Raw genomic sequence first — 21,371 nt, 5'->3', positions numbered from 1 at the left:
GTAATTTCTATTTTAGTGTAAGTGATTATGTCTACACCTTACTGTTACAAAAAATTAGTTGTCAAGTGTGATTACGTACTACAACAAGTGAAAACACTCTCTTGCTGTAATTTACTTAACAATAAATATTTTTTCTCCAATTACCAGCATTTACTTGTTATTTAGCTCCTACCATTTCATCCACTCACTACTAACGACACACTTCACAAGTAATAATTATTACACATTAAAGATAGCATGTGTTAGCTGCATATTCGCCTGCAGTTATTAACTATCACACCCATTTTCTTTTACTGTAATTACACATGTAGGAAGGTCAAATGGGGTGAACACGGAACCTATGAAACATTGGCTACCCTTTCTTAACAACACCAACCCCATTTAAATCCCAGAAAATCCTTTTTCTTAAAAGAGCACTGGGTTGAAATTTACTCCAATCAAAACGCGATTAACTACATCTCACATTCTAATATTAGAACCAGTGTGGAAACTCGCCCTCCCAAGCTACACAATTTACTCCAATTCTCTCCCCCTTCCATCCCTGACATTTTATGGGCCTCCCCCCCGAGCTTCGCTAGTTCTTCGATACACGTATTTCTAGTTCAGTAACTTAATACTGTGAATGGCTTGAACACCTGATCAAGCTTAGTTCCCGCTCTGCGAATGACGTCCGCCACTGTCTTATTGACCCCAGACACCTGACATTGAGGTAAGGATTACATGAAAATAGCTAAGATGACAGCTAAGCGAATTTTTGGTTGTTTGGAAAATAGCCACTGTTGTCAATGGAGACCAGGTCAAACAGAGGAAATTAAATCCGAGATCCATAAAACATTTCCGCTGTCGTAATTGATCCACTGAATGCGACAATAACCCCAATTGCAATTGAACTAAAATTCATCAACGTTTTAGAACTCGTTTTCTATGTGATCAATTGTTCATGGAGAAATCAAAGACACCTCAAGTCTTTCACCCCTCGCAATTTTCATCCGCGATATTTTCAGTTACATTCGCAATTTGTTTCGTGGCGCTGATTCACGTCGAGATCGAACTTCATGTTCATCGTCAAATGCTTCAAGTTTTAAATCAAGAGAGAGAAGACAGCATCGAGCTGCCAAAAGTAGTCGATGGTCATGAAAAAACCATCGATTCTGTGTTGAAGATGTTGCAGAGCGGATCACCTTCAGGTAATTGCATTCTTATTAAACTATCCATCCTCTTCAATTTTTCTCAATTTTTAACATCCATATGCAGTTTAAAAAAGAATCAAAAGACTAATTAATTTAAAATAGAATTGAATCATTTAAGCTCAGAGAGAAAAACAACCTTTTTTAAGAAAAATGTGATTTCAATTTTTGGCTCACTAAGGGAAATGACAAACTGAAGTGCCTCTTACGCGAGGTCAACTCTGACTCAGTTCATACGTGCTGATCAAAGCGGCAGTACTCCTAAATAATTTTTTTGCTCGCTTTGCGCGCTCTTTTGAAAGAGAAGGGAAAAGGAAGTTACTGTCATTCAGCACTATTCCTGTAAAGCTGAGGCGGTTGCATTTAGGAAGGATTTGATTAACACTTCCTGTTTATCTGAAACTCTGTCAGACTGATTAAATTCTTCTATGGACCAAATGGCACGAAACCAAACAAGGAACACCAGCAGCTGATCCTTCCACAAAAATAGAATGTTTCATCCTAAGGAACCATTCTGTAAGACTATGTAACGCAGGAGAATGAAAGAGGCTTGAATATGAGGGGGGAGGGGGAGGTGGGAGGGCGGCGCTGGGGCCTGCCTTACGAGCAGAACTTGAGAGAGTAATCACAAACTTTTATGTCAGCCGTGGTCCGAGTCACCTCAATTATAAGTGAAGTATTAAAGAGTTGAATTTGTGTTTGCTAATAAAGATTAAGGATCTGGAGGTCCGGGGTTCAAGTCGCGTTGTTTCCTTAGACAAGGCACTTTGCTCCACTTTCTCTCTCTTCACCCAGGTGTACAAACGGGTACCGGCAACGCAGTTCCCCGAGAGACGTACTCCCTATAATGGCCTATACGGGGAGGCTCCGCCCAAAAGGGGTACCTTTAATTTATCAGGCCTCAGGTATACGAATTTGAAGTACACGAAAGGGTAGCGGGAAATCTGTCATTTGGGTCTGTGAAAGGGCCTAAAAGGGCTAACAGATGAATTTTATGGCTTTGTAAACTTGAGAAAACGTACTATTTGTGTGATTGATTCCCATTTAAAAGACCGTGCATCTACAGCAGCTAAAAGAGATGCAAAGATCTAAAAAAGGTATGTGAAAGGGGTATCCTTTCTCAATAGAAGGTATACAAAACGGATACCTTTTCCTGTCAGAAATGGTATATTTAAAGGATAAGGGGTTGTTAAGTACCTCCCCCCACCCCCCACCCCCGGGCACAGTTGTCCCTTCCATAAACGGTCGCTGCCATTTTTAAGACTCTTAAGGTGTTTCGATACAGTTTTTCAGAGGCCATACCGATATTTTTCAATCGCCTTAAAAGTAGTTTTTACCTTGTCCGATCGCTATAAAATTTTCACCAGTAATTGGTTATGGATTGAAATTTGTGAAAATATAGTTTTAAGTAAAATCGATATTACTATGACAACAGTAAACAAAAAATTTTGAAGTTGATAAAAGCCGAATTTTGTGTGATCTAGACCTGCTGCTGAAAGTCCAACTCTAGGAACTTAAAGTTTGGTGTTTAGCAAACAATCTCCGTAAGAAGTAAAAAATTCTGTATGTTTGAATTCGAATAAAACGAAAATATATTTCAAACCTTAGATTTTCAATAGCCGTGATAGGTTATGTAATAAAAACGTTATAAATGACTCAAATTATTCTTACGTAGCGTAGGAATGATGCTTAATATCATGTTTTGATACTAGGAAATTTTGGTGTACTTTCGTTCATGCGATCTTGAAAACTAACCCATTTTCTCACCATCTGTATAAGTGCAACTTCATTCAGAATTTGGACTTGGACTTTTAGCGCTTTCTTGTATATCTCCGAAACAACTCGAACGAATTTTTTTCAAATCTATTCACATAATCTTCATAATCTATGTAAAGATGTCCGAAAGTCTCATTAAGATTGATTCACTGCAACACCTTGAAATTTCAAGACAAACCTGTCTTACCAACCGGTCAAAAATCTGCGTTACAACATTCACTGTTTTGACGTTATGCTAATTTTTCCAGAATAATGCGCACTATACATACCTCCATGACTAGTATATCTTAGTTTGAATTTATCGCATCTTTTGAAGGTAAAATATTGGCAATACTCACACTGAAATGTACTAGTCATGGATATATGTATTGTCCGCATTAATTTGGAAAAATTACCATAACGTCAAAACCGTAAATGTTGGAGCGCAGATTTTTGACCGGTTCGTCGGATAGGTTTGTCTTGAAATTTCAAGGTGTTACAGTAAATCAATCTTAATGAAAGTTTCGGACATTTTTATATACATTATGAAGATTATGTGAAGAGATTTTGAAAAAATTCGTTCGAGTCGTTTCGGAGATATAGCCACGTTAACTGTCCAAGGTAACATGCTCGTCCTTTGTTACTTATTGGAAATTTCATGGATTAAAAGCTATTAATGAGAAATCAACTTCTATTAAATTATATACTTTCACCTTAAAATTAGGCGCATTACTAGTCAACGATGTCTGTTAAATTTCCCATGAACAATTATTAATATCCCACTGTCCATAGCCTACTAAGGATGATGAGTCTCGTCAAAAATGCCTGTTTTTAGCGAATAGAGCGGCAACTGGGCTATAAATACAATTTCGACTATAGTGTCCTATATACCTAATTATATAAGGGGATTCTATGCAAGACGATTTGTAACGATGATTTTTAAGGTAACAATGTTGGAACAATTCGAAGAAATTTCCCCGCAATTTCATACCGCGCGGGGGCCTGGCACTACCGGATGTTCCCAGAGTTTTCAAAAAGTCCAGTTTCAAAATGGCGGACAGTCGGAGTAAAAACTCGAACGAAAGCATTCTTTTTCCAAGACATATTTAACAATTATTCTTTGAAATCGAGGTGAATAGTGGCCAAATATTTACCGAGCCGCGAAAGCGGCGAGGTAAATATTCCCACAGCCACTATTCACCGAGATTGAAAAAAATTAATTGTTTTAGTGATCTCAACAAAATCAGAGAGGAAACCATTAAAAAGTACGATTTGATTGACAGATCAAATCGCGCGTACGTTTAAAAATAGATCTTTGCAGAATTTTCAAACATGGCAATTCACAAGTTTATCATTTCGCAAACAACAGCGTAATGGCTTAAATGGAACCGCTAAAAGTTTGAACTGTTTCTTTACCTGAGAAGAAAAGTAGAGCTTTGTTGTTTTCTGTTGACTCGCCAAGTTTATAGCCAAAAGGGTTTGTTGTGTCGTTCTTCGCACGAAGTGCTGACAAAAAGGTGGCTCGCTTGCTCGAGGTAAGACGTCGTCTTCCTGTATCATTCTTTTACCTGTTTACTTGAAACGTAGAATTTCTGCAAACATTTCCTTTTAAATTTGTTCGTCATAAATAAACTTCGATTTTTGAGCCAAAATTTTCTTGTTAGAAAACGCTGAGTTCACGAAACGGCTTCTTCTACGCGAATACACGGGAGCTGTAAACAATCCATCGAGCACAAAACTTAGCTGCAGTAAATTGAAAAACGCCGTATTGAATCCTTCCAAGTCTTTTCTTGCCTTAAAAAAGTCAGCCCTAGGATTTTGTCGACTTTTAAAAGATCGTTCTCTAAAAAAATGGGAAAAACACCGAGCTCACACATTATCCACTCGCTAGGAGGTGAATATTGTTGAATAGTCGAAGATAGCGAACCAATCAGATTGCTTAAATCACCAAGATCACTGAGTGTGTATATACTAATGATCAATATTCCCTCGGAGAATCTGTCTAAACTTAGTAAGGAAAGGATGCAGTATTTCCGCCATGCCCTGAAGTTAAACTTAAGGACACTCAGTAAGTGCAAGCAATTGTTCGATGAACAGGTCGCCCGAACTAAACGTGATTATAAATTTTCTACTATGAAAAGTAGGAGGATCATTGCAGAAAAGAACACAGATGTGATTGTGCACGTATCGATCGTAGCCTAAGTATGCTGGACCAAACTTAAAAGGGCAGTACGGAAGGGCTTACCTGGATTATTCCCGTCGCGGAAAAGAGTTATGTCCGTGAAAGGTAATGAGTGTAGTGAACTTTGTGGCGTTATGTATGTTAAACCTAGTGTTGTTCACGTGAAGGGAGATAAGGGACTAGTCTATACTCAGTGCATGCTAGCCAAAAGGTAGATGCACGTGACATTCTTCATCGTGATTACAAGCTGATTGCCCAAATTACAGGAACTGCAGTGTTACCGGACGAGAAATGCCTCTCAAGTAAGACTGAAGTATACTTGCTTTTATCCATGTTCAGTGAGAATTGTTTCCAGTCTGATCTTTAGGATTTCTTCTGAGACCGTACGCAGCGACGGGGAGAAAATCTAGTGTAAGCCTTGTCGGCCTAATATACAATGTTGCCCTTTCACTCGGGGTCACTCTGGCGTGTTTCGCTTTTTGGTAGTTTTTATTTTACGGTTTAGAAAAAACAGGTACACCCACTCCCTTATCATTACCCAATATTCCGTCGGATCCAGTGCCGTAAAAAGAGCTAAACTTGACGCTTCTTTGTTCAAATTTTTTGTCGAACAATCCGGGAATCCTTCCAATACTTCCAAGTAGCGAAAGTCTCCGATTAGATTTTTCTTTTCTCGAAATTTTTAATCGAGATTCTTTCTCGCGGTAAAACAACTGTTCTTAGCTTTAGAATATTAACTTTCTGGAGTAATCTGGCGCTTAATATCGTTTCAACTATACGCAATGACCTTTGCTTTACCTTCTATTTTGGAAGCCATTTTCAATCCGGAATTTAAAAATTGCGGGAAAATCCGGTAGTGCCAGGCTCCTGTGCGGCATGAAATTAGGCAATGCTGTATTGCACTGTAAATTGTCGTTGTGAATTCGTCCCCTGTAACTTTGCTCAGGAGAAAATAATGCGACCGAAACTGTTATCGGTAGATTCTAGGTTCGGCTCTAATCAAGGGAACTCGGAGACGTTTTCCCAGAACCCTCTGTTTTAATTTTCTTGTAACTTGTTTTTATTTTCTTGGCTTATTATATTTCTTCATTACTTTACAGTTGCTGCCTTAATCTATCAAAAACCCTCGTCTATTGTCGCTGAAGTAGGGGAAAACGTAAGGTTGCCGTGCAAAGCTACAGGTCTTCCAATACCAACGATCACGTGGCGGAGAGCGTTTGGTTCCTTACCAAGAGGGAAGACTGCAGTGGATGATGGGAAAATGACAATTCGTAACATAGCTAAAGCTGATAGCGGGGATTACGCATGCTCGGCGAAGAATTTTCTTGGACAGGACTTTGTTGTTGCTCAGTTAATAGTGATTGACAGGCTCACATTTACCCTTACTCCTCCCCGGAAAGTCACTGTATCACAGTCACGCAACTTGTTGCTAAACTGTGCAGCTCAAGGTAACACTGAGATCACGTGGAAAAGAACTGGAAAAAGCTTACCTCACGGCCACGTGATTTATTCAAATGGAACTTTGCTCCTCAGGAACGTGGTTATAAACGATGCCGGAACATATTCTTGCGTGGCCAAAAACGCACTTCGTTCTGTTGAGGCAACTTCTGTTGTTGAAGTGATTAAAACAATGAAGTCCTGTAGCAGTATTAAGTCAGACTACAGTGGAAGCTCTTCAGGTAATTATATTATTGACCCTGATGGCAAAGGAGGCGTGGCTCCGTTCAGTTTGTATTGTGACATGAGTGACAAGGGAGGAGTTGGCGTGACAGTCATAAGTCACGACAGCGAGAGTAGAACTCATGTGAATAGCGTCAGTCCTGGATGTGGTAGTCCAGGTTGTTACAGGAAAGATGTGACTTACACTGGAGTTAGCACCGCTCAGTTGGCAGCACTCACTCAAGTCTCAAAGAACTGTGAGCAGTTTATCAAGTTCGAATGCAATGATGATGTTCAATTTATACAGCAGAATGGTGCCTGGTGGGTGTCCCGTGACGGAACACGTTTGAACTACTGGGGTGGAGTTACAGGCTACAAAAACATGTGCGCATGCGGAGTAACAAACTCCTGTTCTAATGGTAACAAGTGTAACTGTTACAATAGTGCCGGTGGTTGGAGAGAGGACAGCGGTCTTTCTGACTGACAAGTCCGCTTTACCAGTGACTCAGATCAGACTGGGAGACTTAGATGATTCACATGAGGAAGGTTATCACACTTTAGGAAAACTCAAATGTTATGGACAAGCATGATGAACTTAGTTTGCTGCAAACAGGGCCCGTTTGTCGAAAGGAATAAGCTTCGGATCAGTAGTTACTTTTGCGCAAATTATTTCTGTAAAGATAAGACACGCATGCTAAGAGGAGGGAAAACAATAAAAATGAGGAGGAGGAGGAGGAGGAGGGAAAACAATACAAATGAGGAGGAGGAGGAGGAGGAGGAGGAGGAGGGAAAATAATAAAATTGTGGAGAAGGGATTGAGTAGAGAGATAAAATTGAAAAGGGAGAGGGGTAAGTAAAACATTGTATTTCGTGCTAAAAAGAGCTAGTTTATCTTTGCCCTCATTAATATGCACGATTTGCCCGCCAAAAGTCAGTGAACCGGAACTAGGACAATCACAGCAGCAGGAAATAGGACTTGCATAATTACATAACACCTCTGTGATTTTAAGTCACAGACAAGTTTAGAATGCTTCGTCAAACGAGACAGCCAATGAGCGTCTTTCTAATTCCGGTCAACCAATCAAAACAACTATGACATCATAGTACCCCGGAATACATATGACATCATCTTCCGAAAATAACTAAAACCTGTCAAACCGGTTATACCAACCATGACCGCCACAAAATAAAAGTTATTTGTTTTATAATAATACGTCAAGATTCTCTCCCTTGGGTCTTTCCTGTAGAGCTAATTTGTATTCAACTTTGGGCTTGCGAACTCGCATAATTGACTGATTAACCGTGCGTGAAAATGACAAGACTTTCATTTCCTCGAGATAGAAAGGAGAAAACGTCAGACAAACTTAGAGAGTTTTCAGCTCCAATTTGTGTATGTTTTGTGTATATATATCTGAGTTTTAGCGCCAAATAAGAAGACGTAAACTAAATTGAAATAAAGACTTTTCAACTCCACTTTCTGTATGTGTTTTGTTTATGTATATCTGAGTTTTAGCGCTAAATAAGATATAGGAAGCCGTTTCTCGCGTTGCTAGGTGATCGCTTCTCTTATTCCTATTTTTCTTTTAATAGACGGTCCGAAAACCGGGCTCAAGTTACTTACCGGACAAGTCTAGGCAAGCCTATTGTTCCTATTGAAGTAGAGTGACGCTCATTAGTAAACCTATCCCGAATTAGTATGTAAGAAGACACTGACTAGGCACTTAAGAGCGCCTGTCTGTAAAAATCAGACAAATTCAAAATTTCGCGGCAAGGGTGGAAAATTCGATTTCTTTCATATTTTAATGTTACATAGGCTAGGGTATAACTAAAATCACTGCATAGTTCTTTCGGTGAAATATCCTTTTATTTCAGAGATAAATGCAAATAAGCAAAATCCGTTAAAATCGTCATTTGAGGCGCTCAATTATTACATGGGTTTGAAAGCCTTGCGTGCAAAAACCGATTACTCTACCGTCTTTAAAACATCACAGCCTTCTTTTACAACTTCTAAATATCTGTTAAAATGATTTGGGGAGATAGTGCTCTGTTCTTTGTATACAATATAATTTAATTTTGAAGGCATACAATTTACTTCAGTAAAAGTAATGCGTGAAAAAACATAATTTTCACCATGTGCGAAACATTCAAATCGATTGAGCTGCTGGTCGTTGAATTATAGACGGATGGTCTACATATTCCTGTAAAAATTTCTTTGGGCAAATGATTAATAGCGACGCGAGAGCTTTACAAAATCTGTTAAAAATGCAGATATTTGACCTTCCATGGCCGAACTTTGAAGTTGCGTGTCGGACAAAATTTCGTCCCGTCACTTGTCTAAACTCGCAGTAGATTATAATAAACAGATAGGAAACCCTTTTGAAATGTTCCTACCTTAAAAGCTGCTGTAAAAGACAAGTCAAAAGGCCATTTTAGCCCGATTATTGAGTCGTTTGATCTTTGTCTTGTAACGTGTAATTGTACACCGCGCAACTGTCATATTCACAAGACAAATACAATTCTTTTATCAACTTTCGGGGCTTTTCATTACGACTTCATCTTTTTCGACGGCTCAGTCATTTGTTAAACATTGCTTAGAATGTAGTAGCTGAAAATATTACCGCGCAGATACTACATCTGACTGCTACAACAGAATGACACAGAAATGCCGGTGCTCACATCTTGAATTGCAGGCAGCCGTTTGTAAGTCACGCAATCAAATTTAGCGGGGTGGAGAAGGGTGAAGTAGCAAACAGCCACAACGAGAACAACAGCAATAATTAAGGCTGATCACTATACTGGATAACGTTTCGTGCAGACACAAAAACCTATCCGGTAAAGTATGAACACCTATCCGGTATGTGACTCTCCTGTTTAGAGATCGGCGCGTCGCAGCTTTGCGTTTCTCCCGGGGGTGGGGGGGGGGGGGGGAGGTACTGCCTTATAAGAGGCTAATGGGGATGTGCCGCTGGATGGGGTTGCATTTTTACGACTGGATTGACCATAGTGGGGTCGCATTTTCAATAGTGTTACTAGAATGGGGTCACACATTTTCGGATTTTTGGGGGTAAGACTGTTCGTCATATTTACGGTTAGCAAAAGTACCAGAATGTTTTTACTGCAGACGGAAAGTAAAGTGGTCTCATTCAATCTAAAAAAATGGGTAAATTCATGAAAATAGAAAGTGAAAGTGAAACTTGGGATGGCGAAAATTACATATTTGCCCAAAGTGACTAAGATGGGGTCTATAATTGGCCACAATGGGGTAGGGGCTCTGAGAGGCCAGCGGCACATACCCGGCAAAAATTGACCCAAGTAACCCCCCGGGGCTTTTTCGGACCGAAATCACCCTTCTTTGTGTGAACAGAAGCCTATCGGGTATGCTTTCTTATTGTGCCGGCACAAAAGCTCTCCGGTATAGGAGTGAATGAAGATAATCTATAGCTTAAGATAGTGATACCCTTAGACACGGTGTTTCCCTGCTAAGATCCAAATACTGGTCATTTTGTTTATTCACAATTTTGGTCGTCAGCTCCTAGACTGGGTGACTTTATTAAATGGTATCAGGACCGTTATCAGTGCCATAACCTGCCGATAGAAGCCGTACTTGGAGTTGTTAAAGAATTTAGTACAACTCTACAGCTGCAATTCTGTAGAACAAACTCTAACGTAAGCATGCATGCAGTCACAGTCTAGGGACCTCTGACATAAAGGTCATTTCCCAACCCTTCTCTTAGAATCATAGTAATGGTGGTGTTACGAGACAGCTCTTTAAAACTTCGTTATATTTTGCAAGCTATGTAACTACCGTATTTCCTCGAACAAGCGCCCCAGCTCGGCTAAAAGGAGAGGTGCTTATACTGGAAGGAGGGCGCTTAATAAGGGAGGCACTTGTTAACTTTTCCTTTCAACAAACGGTATTTCTATTTTTTTTGTATATAAATGCATCTTAACGCGTTTGGTGGTCTGTCCTGTGCGTTCTTTTAACTCTTTTTGATTTAACCTATTACGTATCTGTGTACCGTATTTCCTCGGTAAGGGGGTACTTCCAGAAAAATTGGGCGGGGTTGTGCGGCACGCCTCCTGAACCCTTACCCTATTTCAGACCAAAATGTGAGATTTTTCCTACCCTATTTCAGACCTGATCCTTAAATCAATACCCTATTTCAGACCTGCCTTATAATCCGTTCCCTAGGTCAGACCAATGTTAAAGGCAATGTTGATACGCTTTGATTAAGTGGGATACAAAACTGTACTGTTACGGAACGTACCCGGTTGGCCTAAAACCCAAAGGGAAACGGTCTTATCGCCTAATTATGAAGAAGTAGCTTCTTCTAAAAAAACATACCCAGACCAAACTGGTCGAAATTGATACCCTTTTTTAGACCAAAAAAGATAAAAAAAACCATACTCTTTGGCGCCGCACACACCTATATAGCCGATATAAGGGATTACCCCCCCCCCCCCTCCCGGGCCACAATCACTATACATTTGTGTAAAGTGTTTAATTGGACTTCGGTACTCTTGTTTATAACAACCACTGTTTTAACGAATAAAAGGCACATGTCTCGAAGAATCTGTACAGAAAACTTTCATAACCTTTTTATACAAAACAAGAACTGATTACGCTCACAAAAATTCGTGTACAACAGGTCGCAACTAGCAGCATATCCCTTTTGATTACCACCTGCAACAATGATTCTTGCTTTTTTTTCATTTTTGAAACCCTGTTCGCAAATGAGACACGCGAGTTGTTAGTGTAACCAATAACGTTAATTGGTAACGTTCGCGAAATAAGATGACCCAACGAAGGATAGCTGTCAAAATAAAAGGAACAGCGGATTTTGTCGCCTGAAAAAAAGCTGTAGGCATCTTTCAAGTTTTGTTAATTACAAAATTTTCCAATTTTTTTGCAAAGGCCTAACTCTATTTTTTGTCGCAGTGCGAACAGGTTCAGTTTTTTGTCGATGTTTATTAGAACCTTATTATGTCGTAACTAACAACAGCGCTAGATTGTAGAGTGCCAGAGTGGTTAAAGTAGAAACTAGACTTTAGCAAAGATGAAGCAAGCAAGAAAGAAGAAAAAGGCCATTGGCACGATGACACCATTTTACTGCTAGGACCAGAATCCTCAGGGTTTCGCTTTCTTGTACAAATCAGGACTTTTGATCTTGCTGGGATTACTAAATTTAAAAAAAAATACATGAAAGGTAAAGTAAAGTAATGCCATCGTGCAAATGCGTAGTATTCGTTGATAAATCGGCTTTAAAAGACTCTTTAGTCGTGTATAAAGGGTTTCTAGGTGTGCCACATGTACTTTCAAGCAGCACCAGTCCTCCCCCGTGAAAATGCACATGACAGTATTGCGTGACGAACGGCGTCGACATTATTGCGCCGTTGTCGCGCCGGTCAGATATATACTTTCTTGCAGTGTAAAGCATTGTTTAACAAACGGCTAAGCCGTCGAAGAAGATGCAATCGTGATAAAATTCGCCTAAAACTGATCAAAGATAAGTATTCGACCTTTGAAGACGTCGAAAGTTGACGCGGTGTATCGGGTGTGAGGTGTATTAATTGCAGAGGTTACAAACCAGAGGTCAAGCGACGAATGACAGGAAAATCGTGCTAAAATGATCTTTGGACAGGTCCTTTACTGCTCATCATAAGGTAAAAACATTTCGAAACGGTTTTCTATCTGCTTATTTTAACTTAATGTGGGTTTAGACAAATGAAGGGACTAAATTTATGTCCGACTCGCAACTTCAAAATTGACCGCAGAAGGTCAAAAATCTGCATTTTTAACAGATTTTGTAAAGCTCTCGCGTCGCTATTAATCACTTGCCCAAAGAACTTTTTACAGTAATCTGTAGACCATCCTTCTAAGATTCAACCACCAGCAGCTTCATCGATTTGAAGGTTTCGCACATGGTGAAAATTACGTTTTTTCACGCATTACTTTTACTGAAGTAAATTGTATGCCTTCGAAATTAAATCATATTGTATACAAAGAACAGGGCACTATCTCCCCAAATCATTTTAACAGATATTTAGAAGTTGTAAAAGAAGGCTGTGATGTTTCAAGGATGGTAGAGTGATCGGTTTTTGCACGCGAGGCTTTCAAACTCATATAATAATTGAGCGCCTCAAATGGCGATTTTAACGGATTTTGCTTATTTGCATTTATCTCTGAAATAAAAGGATATTTCACCCAAAAAAACATACAGTGATTTTAGTTATACCCTAGCCTATCTAACATTAAAATATGAAAGAAATCGACTTTTCCACCCTTGCCGCGATATGTTTGATTTTTATGGACAGGCGCTCTTAATCAGTATGGAGGAAGGCACTTTTTTCCCCCTAGGTTATAACAATGGGTGACGTCATTGACTAGACCCATATGCCTATTAATTAAGGGAATCCACTTTTTGCGAGGGAATCCAAAGGGAATCCACCAAAACGGTTAAGTTTGCTGAAGCCCTACTACTCCTATTGAATCTTTATTAGGCTATAGATCCTTTGGTAATTGTTTTCACTATTTCAGGAACTGAATATTCCACAAGGATTTCTTCAAATCGTGGATGAATTGCTGTCTGTACCGTTAGGAAATGATTCGTTAACTAGATAAACATCTAAATTAAACCTGCTCTACACATGGTCCAACTACCACTACGCATTGTATAACTGCACTCGCTGAAAAACTTTTGAAACAATCAGAATAATTATATAGCCTTCAGTTTCCCTAGATTTCTATATAATCAGTCCAAAATGTCCAAAAATTATGTACCCTCAGGAAAGTGAAAATTATAATTTGTCTAACTTAGCGATGATGACACGGTTTCCAGCATTCTGCACAGTAATTTTCAAGGAGTTATAATAACTCCTCTGGTGGGGTTAATTTAACTCCTTACAGTGGAGTTATTGTTTTGGGAGTTATTTGAACTCCAAAAAGAAGTTTAAGGAACTCTTTTTCAGGAGCAAAAATCACCCAAGATTTGGAGTGAAAATTGGGAAGTTTAAGTAGCCCCTAAAAAGGGGTTTTCCTGTACCTAAAATTTTTACTCTGTGACTGGTAAATCAACGTGTTTTCATGCCCGAAATTCAAGCAATTTTTTGGTTCCGTTCGATTCGAAGTTTTTACTTGGTTTTGGTTATAACTGTACATCCTCATGTAAAAGTATATATAGCCGTTTCAGCTTTGGTTTCTACCAAACAACCATTAGATATCCCCGCATACACAGAATGGAATCCCTCATTACAAGAGACCCTTATGTACATTTTAGTTGCTTAATTGTCAAACCGTTATTAGTTGCTGTTGATAAACACAGCGCTGTTGATCGTAGGAGGTTTGTTGAATCGGTTTCCACTGAGGTGAGCTTCCAAGCTGGTCAATTACCTTAACTGTGTACAGTCGCCCAGGCACTTTTAATAAAAACAACTTTTTCTTTTAATGAAAAGAGGACTGTTAGAAATTGAACAGGCGTTAACTGTTGCTGCGTGGCAGGCGCAGAAAGCGGAGAGGAAAGGAAGGAAAAGGGAGAGGAGATTGGGGAGAGAGGGAAATATTCTTCCTTCCAATTTTGCGTTTATGCTTTTCTCCCTCTCCCCTCCCCTCCCGTTTCAGTTTTGTGCCTGGCAAGCAGTTTAGCATCTTCAGTCCCTCTCGCCAAATCAAAATAGAAATGCCTGGAACTCTTACCCTCAATTACAGTTCATTATTTTATAATAAATAGCAATATTCCTTTCCTATCGTTTTGCTTTCGTAATTTTTATAGAGCAAGGGTATGATAAAAATCATCGCAATCATCATCATCAATCCTCAAGTTCTTTCTCCAACTGACAAAACAAATACGACATTAGCTTTTGAATGAAATAACAGCCATTACTAATAAAGAGACATGTTTTTCAGTAAATTAAAACCGTCTTTAAAATTGGTGAATGGCTTTGAACAGCTAATCAAGTTTAGTCCCCACTCTGAGATGACGTCCACCACTGTGTTATTGACCCCAGAAATCTGACATTGAGATTAGGATGAAAATAGTTAAGATGACAGCCCACAGGGGGCCCACACAATCTGTTCGTGTAGCCGATTGTTATTTTATTGTAAATGTACTGGATTTACCGTTTGCTTCACCTATAGCGATATATCGCTAACTATGTATATAAATCAATGATAAATAAACGTTGAATTACCTCGCCTGTGGTGTATAGTCGTCCTTTTGCCTCAAAAGCGGTTTTTTGAGCGATTTTGAATGAATTTGAGTTCGCCGTTGACTGTTCAGTCAGTCAACAGTCCACATGCAATTAAAAAAGAATCAAAAGACTAATTAATTTAAAATAAAATTGAATCATTTAAGCTCAGAGAAAAAACAACCTTTTTTTAAGAAAAATGTGATTGCAATTTTTGGCTCACTAAGGGAAATGACAAACTGGAGTGCCTCTTACCCGAGGTCAACTCTAACTCAGTTCATACGTGCTGATCAAAGCGGCAGTACTCCTAAATAATTTTTTTGCTCGCTTTGCGCGCTCTTTTGAAAGAGAAGGGAAAAGGAAGTTACTGTCATTCAGCACTATTCCTGTAAAGCTGAGGTGGTTGCATTTAGGAAGGATTTGATTAACACTTTCTGTTTATCTGAAACTCTGTCAGACTGATTAAATTCTGTTAAGGACCAAATGGCACGAAACAAAACAAGGAACACCAGCAGCTGATCTTTCCACAAAAATCGAGTGTTACATCCTAAGGAACCATTCTTTAAGTGTGTGTGTCGGGGGGGGGGGGGGGAGGGGGGCGGGGTGGGGAGGCGCTGTGGGCATGGCTTACCAGCAGAACTTGAGAGAGTAATCATAAACCTTTATGTTAGCCGTGGCCCGAATCACCTCAATCATAAGTGAAGTACTAAAGAGTTGAATTTGTGTTTGCTAATGAAGATTAAGGATCTGGAGGTCCGGGGTTCAAGTCGCATTGTTTCCTTGGACAAGGCACTTTGCTCCAGTTTCTCTATCCTCGCCCGGGTGTACAAATGGGTACCGGCAACGCAGTTGCTCGGGGGGCGTAGTCCCTATAATGGCCTATACGGGAGAGGCTCCGCCCGAAAGGGGTACCTTTTTCAGGCCTCAGGTATACGAAAGAGTAGGGATTTAACTCCTTGAAGTATACGAAAGGGTAGGAAAATCTGTAATTTGGGTCTGTGAAAGGGCCTAAAAGAGCCAACAGATGAATTTTATGGCTGTATAAAGTCGAGAAAACGTTCTTTTTTTGTGATTGATTCCTACTGTGAAAGACAGTGCATTTACAGTAGTTAAAAAGTATGCAAAGTTCTAGACAAGGTATGTGAAAGGGGTACCATTTGTCAACAGGAAAGGGGTCCCTTTTTCGTAAAAAGTGATACATAAATGGGCTTGAAGGGGTTGAGCCTCGGGGCGGAGCCTCCCCAAATAAATATTTGTTGATTACCCCCCCCCCCCCCCCCCCCGGGCGCAGCTGTTCCTTTCGTAAATGGTCGCTGCCATTTTTAATGGCTCTTAGGGTTGATTTCCAGTGTCGCGTAATTTTTACGTGCGTACGTGAGTAAAATTTACGTTCGCAAATAAAATAGAGGCAATGCATGAAAGGTCGCTCGTAAGCGTAAAAGTTGAACCTCGCTTAAGTTCTCGTTTAATCTCAGCATTTTTTTTCTTGTCTCTATTTTATTTACGTAATTAAAATTTACGTGTGTTAACGTGCCTAGCCAGAAACGCGTCTATTAATAAAATTAAAATCGCAACCCAGGGTCGAACCTGGACCTCGAATCCGGACCTTTCGTACGCTAATCTCTTACCACTACACTACCACACCGAAACGGTAAAATTCCGAAAAAAATTAAGTACATACACTAGCAAACTGTTTTTCTTATGTTACATCAATAACAGGTGACCCTATCCCTTTCCATAATTTTTAACGTAAATTCAACTTGGACTTCAATGTCGTTCTTTCTAAGACTATTCAGAAACGTATTATTTGCTTTATTGTAACTTAATCAGGCGAATATATTACATCCATCATGAGTAAAGGTTTTGTTACCAATGGTGGCAACGACCGTTTACGGAAGGGAACTAAGCACCGGCGACATGCATGCTGCTCACATGGGGGTAACCCTGCGATGGATTAGCAATACTCCTAGATGCTTCATGCTAAAAAAGAAAACCGGGATAAGCTGCGGTCGTTTGGGACTTTGGCTCGTGTGCGCCTTTACTTTTACCTTTTTTGGAGATTAAGGCCCTTGCTCTCAAAGAACTGATTTGCTGAGTACATTACATTTCAGATGCACAAATCCGTCAAAAATGCCATCTGCAAAAGAAGGATTCAAACGCCAGTGAAACCTTCACCAGAAAAGAAATTCAAATGGCCTGTACAATTCATTGTCCGAAAGGAATAAGGGGACGCCGAGACAGGCCTGGTCCTCCAGGCAAGCTTGGTCAGCCAGGGCCTCAGGGAAATCGTGGCAGGCCTGGTCCCTCAGGCAAGCATGGTCCGCCTGGGCCCCAGGGACCACAGGGACCTAAAGGTTCTCAGGGAGATCAGGGGCCTCCTGGACCTAGGGGCGATCAGGGCCCTCAAGGACCCAAGGGTGATCCTGGTGAATCCATCTCAGCTCCTTCTATTGTGACATCCCCAGTTTCCACGGTGGTAAACGAAACTGATGTAGCTTCTCTGCGGTGTGAGGTTAAAGGAAATCCTGTTCCTCAAATTACATGGCTTAAAGAAAATACCAGTCTTCCAGCCGACAAACGAATTGTACAGTCTCGTGGAGGTTTAATGATTAAGGATGTGACGTCACAAGATGGTGGAGTGTACACGTGCGTAGCAAGCAACATTGTTGGATTAATAAAAAAATCGGCCACGTTAACTGTTCAAGGTAACATGCTCCTCCTTTGTAACTTATTGTAAAATTCATGGATTAGAAGCTATTAATGAGCAATCAAATTCCATTACATGATATACTTTCACTTTAAAATTAGGCGTATTAATAGTCAACGATGTCTGTTAAATTCCCCGTGAACAATTATTAATATCCCACTGTCCATAGGCTACTAATGATGATGAGTCTCGTCAAAAATGCCTGTTTTTAGCGAATAAAGCGGTAATTGGGCTACAAATACAACTTCGACTATAGTGTCCTATATACCTAATTATATAAGGGGGATTCTACGCAAGACGATTTGCAACGATCACGGATTTTTAAGGCAACAATATTGGAGCAATTCGAAGAAATTTTCCCGCGATTTTGCAAAGTTGTATTGCACTGTAAATTGTCGTTGTGAAACGTCCCGTGTAAAATTGCTCAGGAGAAAATAATGCGACCGAAACTGTTATCGGTAGATTCTAGTAGGTTCGGCTCTGATCAAGAGAACTCGGAGACCTTTTCCCACAACCCTCTGTTTTAAGAGTGGCTGTCTGAAAGGATCGAGAATCGGCGGTCAGCGACCCATTTGGCGAATCCCTGATATTTTGCCCAAAGTTAGCCTTGGGTAGACTATTTTCAAAAATCATATTCAAAAGTTCCAACGATTTTGTTTATTTGGGAAATTTGGGAAAAGTTAAAAGTGCGTTCAAAATGCGGTCAAAGTGCGGTTTTTGTGGTTGATCAAAAAGTGCGATGATGAACCTCCGCCGAAGTCTTAAAATGAAATCAGTTGACCTCAAAATTAAAAGAATTTCAAAGCAATCAATCTTCTACACTACCAATGTTTTAATCTTTTCAAATATGATACTACAATGGTTTTTCAGGCCATTTGGAAAACATCTTCGGAGACCGCTTTCGATGGCGGCAAAATGTGGCTAATATTCATCAGGATAAAAATGTTCCTGGTATGTCAGTTTTCAACAATTTTAATTGTTAAAAACTGACATGCTTAAAAGCATTGCAGAGCTAAAATATAGGTCTTAAAGATTTATCGAGTAAAGTTTCAAGGTCGAACTCGGAACGCTTCCCTTCGCAGGAATCGGAAGTCTGAGCAACTATCAACGTGCAAAATGGCGCTGGATTTATAACAAACATCTAACATTATAGTTACAATCACTTGAGTTAAAATATCAAACTAAATTTACCTTTGACAATTTTAAGTTTGCCGCTTATAGAAATATCCAAGAGCTCATAGGAGACACATCGAGTGCTTTGAACAGTTTGATGTAGATAGTCCGCTTTGGTTATCGCAAGGTAATGTAAACAAACGTGATAAATCAGTTAAACCACCCGCCTTTGTGTCAAACTATCCATCCAGGACGTTTTCCTAGACATTTATCGTTCTGCAAGGTTTCTTGAATGAAATAGTAATTGTAAGAAAAACAAAGGTAGTTTGCTGGAAAGACCGTTGAAATTTTGGAAATATTTAGTTATTACCGCGACAATAATAATAACCGGCAAAGTGCCACTATAGGTGGTATTTAATGATACAGGCAGAAACAACGTAGCGGAAAGCCATTTTCCACTACAGGAAGAGTTTGAATCCACGTTAGTTTTCACAAATTCAAACGGTTTTTGTTTTTAGTATCTGAAACACGTGAAGCTACATGTGTTAAGAAATCGAAACACACGGCATTCTGTCAGAATAAACCGTGTGCTGATATTCGAGTCCAGTAAATGTGACGCAATCTCAGTTACCCTCTCCCTTCCACCTAGACTACGAGTAGTCCCCCATTTTTCCTCAGAGATGGTAGAGCGTGCGAAACGCGAGCGCGCTTGAAAATCACCCCACGCGAGAAAAGGCGACACGCGGCGGGAAGGGAGAAAAATGAGGGACTACAGACAAAGCCCAAGCTTTTGACCCTTCACGGCCGACTGATTTTGGAGTGTGAAGTTCGTATCCCCTTCCAAATCAATTAAGTACATCCAATGGGATTCCTTCCCTTATTGAGCTGTCATTGCTCTTGTCATTGGTAAACTGCGGGGGATATTTATTGCAAGCAAAAAAAAAACCCAGATACTAATTTTCTTCACGGCTGTTTCGCGAGAAGAACTGGATAGTGTAGGCGACACACGACTTTAACTCATGCCAAAATGCTGCTTGTTCCAATGAATTTTTTTTCTCTGACGGGTAGATTATGCTCTGGAGGAAAACGTTTTGACTGAGCAAATGTGATTTTTGCCGCTTATTTCATACTGAGAGGTCGTATCACGCATATTAATTTTCTGTGGTTATTGTTTATGGTCGGCATGATTTGCCCTCTGAGGCAAGAGCATTTTCTTTGACCTCCTTTGAAAAGTAAAGTTCTTCAATGCGGAAAAATAAGGATTTTGGGTTGTTTAATTTCTCCGGCGATTGCCTCCTGGATATGAATAATTTTAAGCGATTTTCTTTTTGGCCGTGGATGTGACGGTTTCCTGCAATGTTTTGTCACGCTGGGCCCAGCTCGTTAGCGTTTTTAGCAAGACGGATATAGTGATATCCAAATCTCGAAAAATGGATTGCAGCTTAAACTAAAACTACATTAACTATGGAGAATTGCGATATGACTTAGTCATGACTGCTCATGAATTTTAACTGCCGCTTGTTTTTCTGGAGATAATGTGAATCTGGAGCGTTGCCGGGTTGGCCTTCTGCTTAGTTGCCTCTACAAGAGCAAGTCTAGTTAATTGTTCTGTTCTGTTATTTGTTCTGCTCTAGTTATTTGTTCTGTAAATTGTGATTATGTCGAGTGTTGATAGCGGCTGGCGCGTTTTTGACAGATGTTGAGAGATTTCCATGGAAGAGCCAATCAGAGTTTTGCGTTGTGAGAGCAACGCATTAGTTCGCGTGTCGGCTTTTCTCGCGTGGGGTGATTTTCACGCGCGCTCGCGTTTCGCACGCTCTACTATCCCTGAGGAAAAATGGGGGACTACTCGTAGTCTACCTTCCACCCAGCGTTGCCTAGAAACTTAAACGAGTTAATTTTGCTCAAATTAGTATTTTTTAAAACGAAGTATGATTTGAGGCTCCGGTAGGAATAATAATATTTAAAATACAACAGCAACAACAATAACTTCCCACCCGCGGGATAAACTTTTCGACCTGTTGTCAAGATGGGGGTGGGGAAGGAGTACGTTTAGAATTAAAAATTTTTCGCAGGGTATTTTTCAAAGTAAGATCATTGTTTTAGGTCTTGCTAAACGCAGTTATAAAATGAATTTCATTGCTACATCCCGGTAGGGGAGCTTTCTTTGATACTGTTTTTTTTTGTTTTGTCATTGACTCTCAGACTTGGGGAGGAAGGGGTAGTCCCTTACTTCTTGTCGAGGAGGCTCTGATCGCAAGATTCTCATTACGCTGAGTGGCTTTAGTTCAACCCCAAAACAGTTCCCTTCATTTTCATAGTTTAAAAAACCTAAAAGGTACTGCTACAGCTGCGGTTGTTTTAGAATTTTAAACCCTAAAAGGTACCAACCTAAGAGAGAGAACCTGGGAACGGGGTTGTAAAAGGTACAACTAGAACATCGCCATTTTTATGAGGGAGTACCCGTTCTCCCCGTTTTCAACCCATTTTATCAAACTGATTGTCGCTAAAACACTTCTAGGAAGCTATTAATAAAAGAGTTACTTTCGGCATGTGCACTTTTTGGTTATTTCCTCTAAGAGTG

The 21,371-nt window shown here is 40.0% G+C and overlaps 1 pseudogene; it reads left to right on the top strand.

Annotated features, from left to right (window-relative positions):
- Positions 1-936: 936 nt before the first annotated feature.
- On the top strand, positions 937-7,474 carry LOC140944204 (uncharacterized; annotated as a pseudogene).
- The last annotated feature ends 13,897 nt before the right edge of the window (positions 7,475-21,371 follow it).

The sequence above is a fragment of the Porites lutea genome, chromosome 7 (assembly GCF_958299795.1).
Source record: "Porites lutea chromosome 7, jaPorLute2.1, whole genome shotgun sequence".
Classification (NCBI taxonomy): domain Eukaryota; kingdom Metazoa; phylum Cnidaria; class Anthozoa; order Scleractinia; family Poritidae; genus Porites; species Porites lutea.
This window is presented reverse-complemented; position numbering and strand designations above follow the sequence as displayed.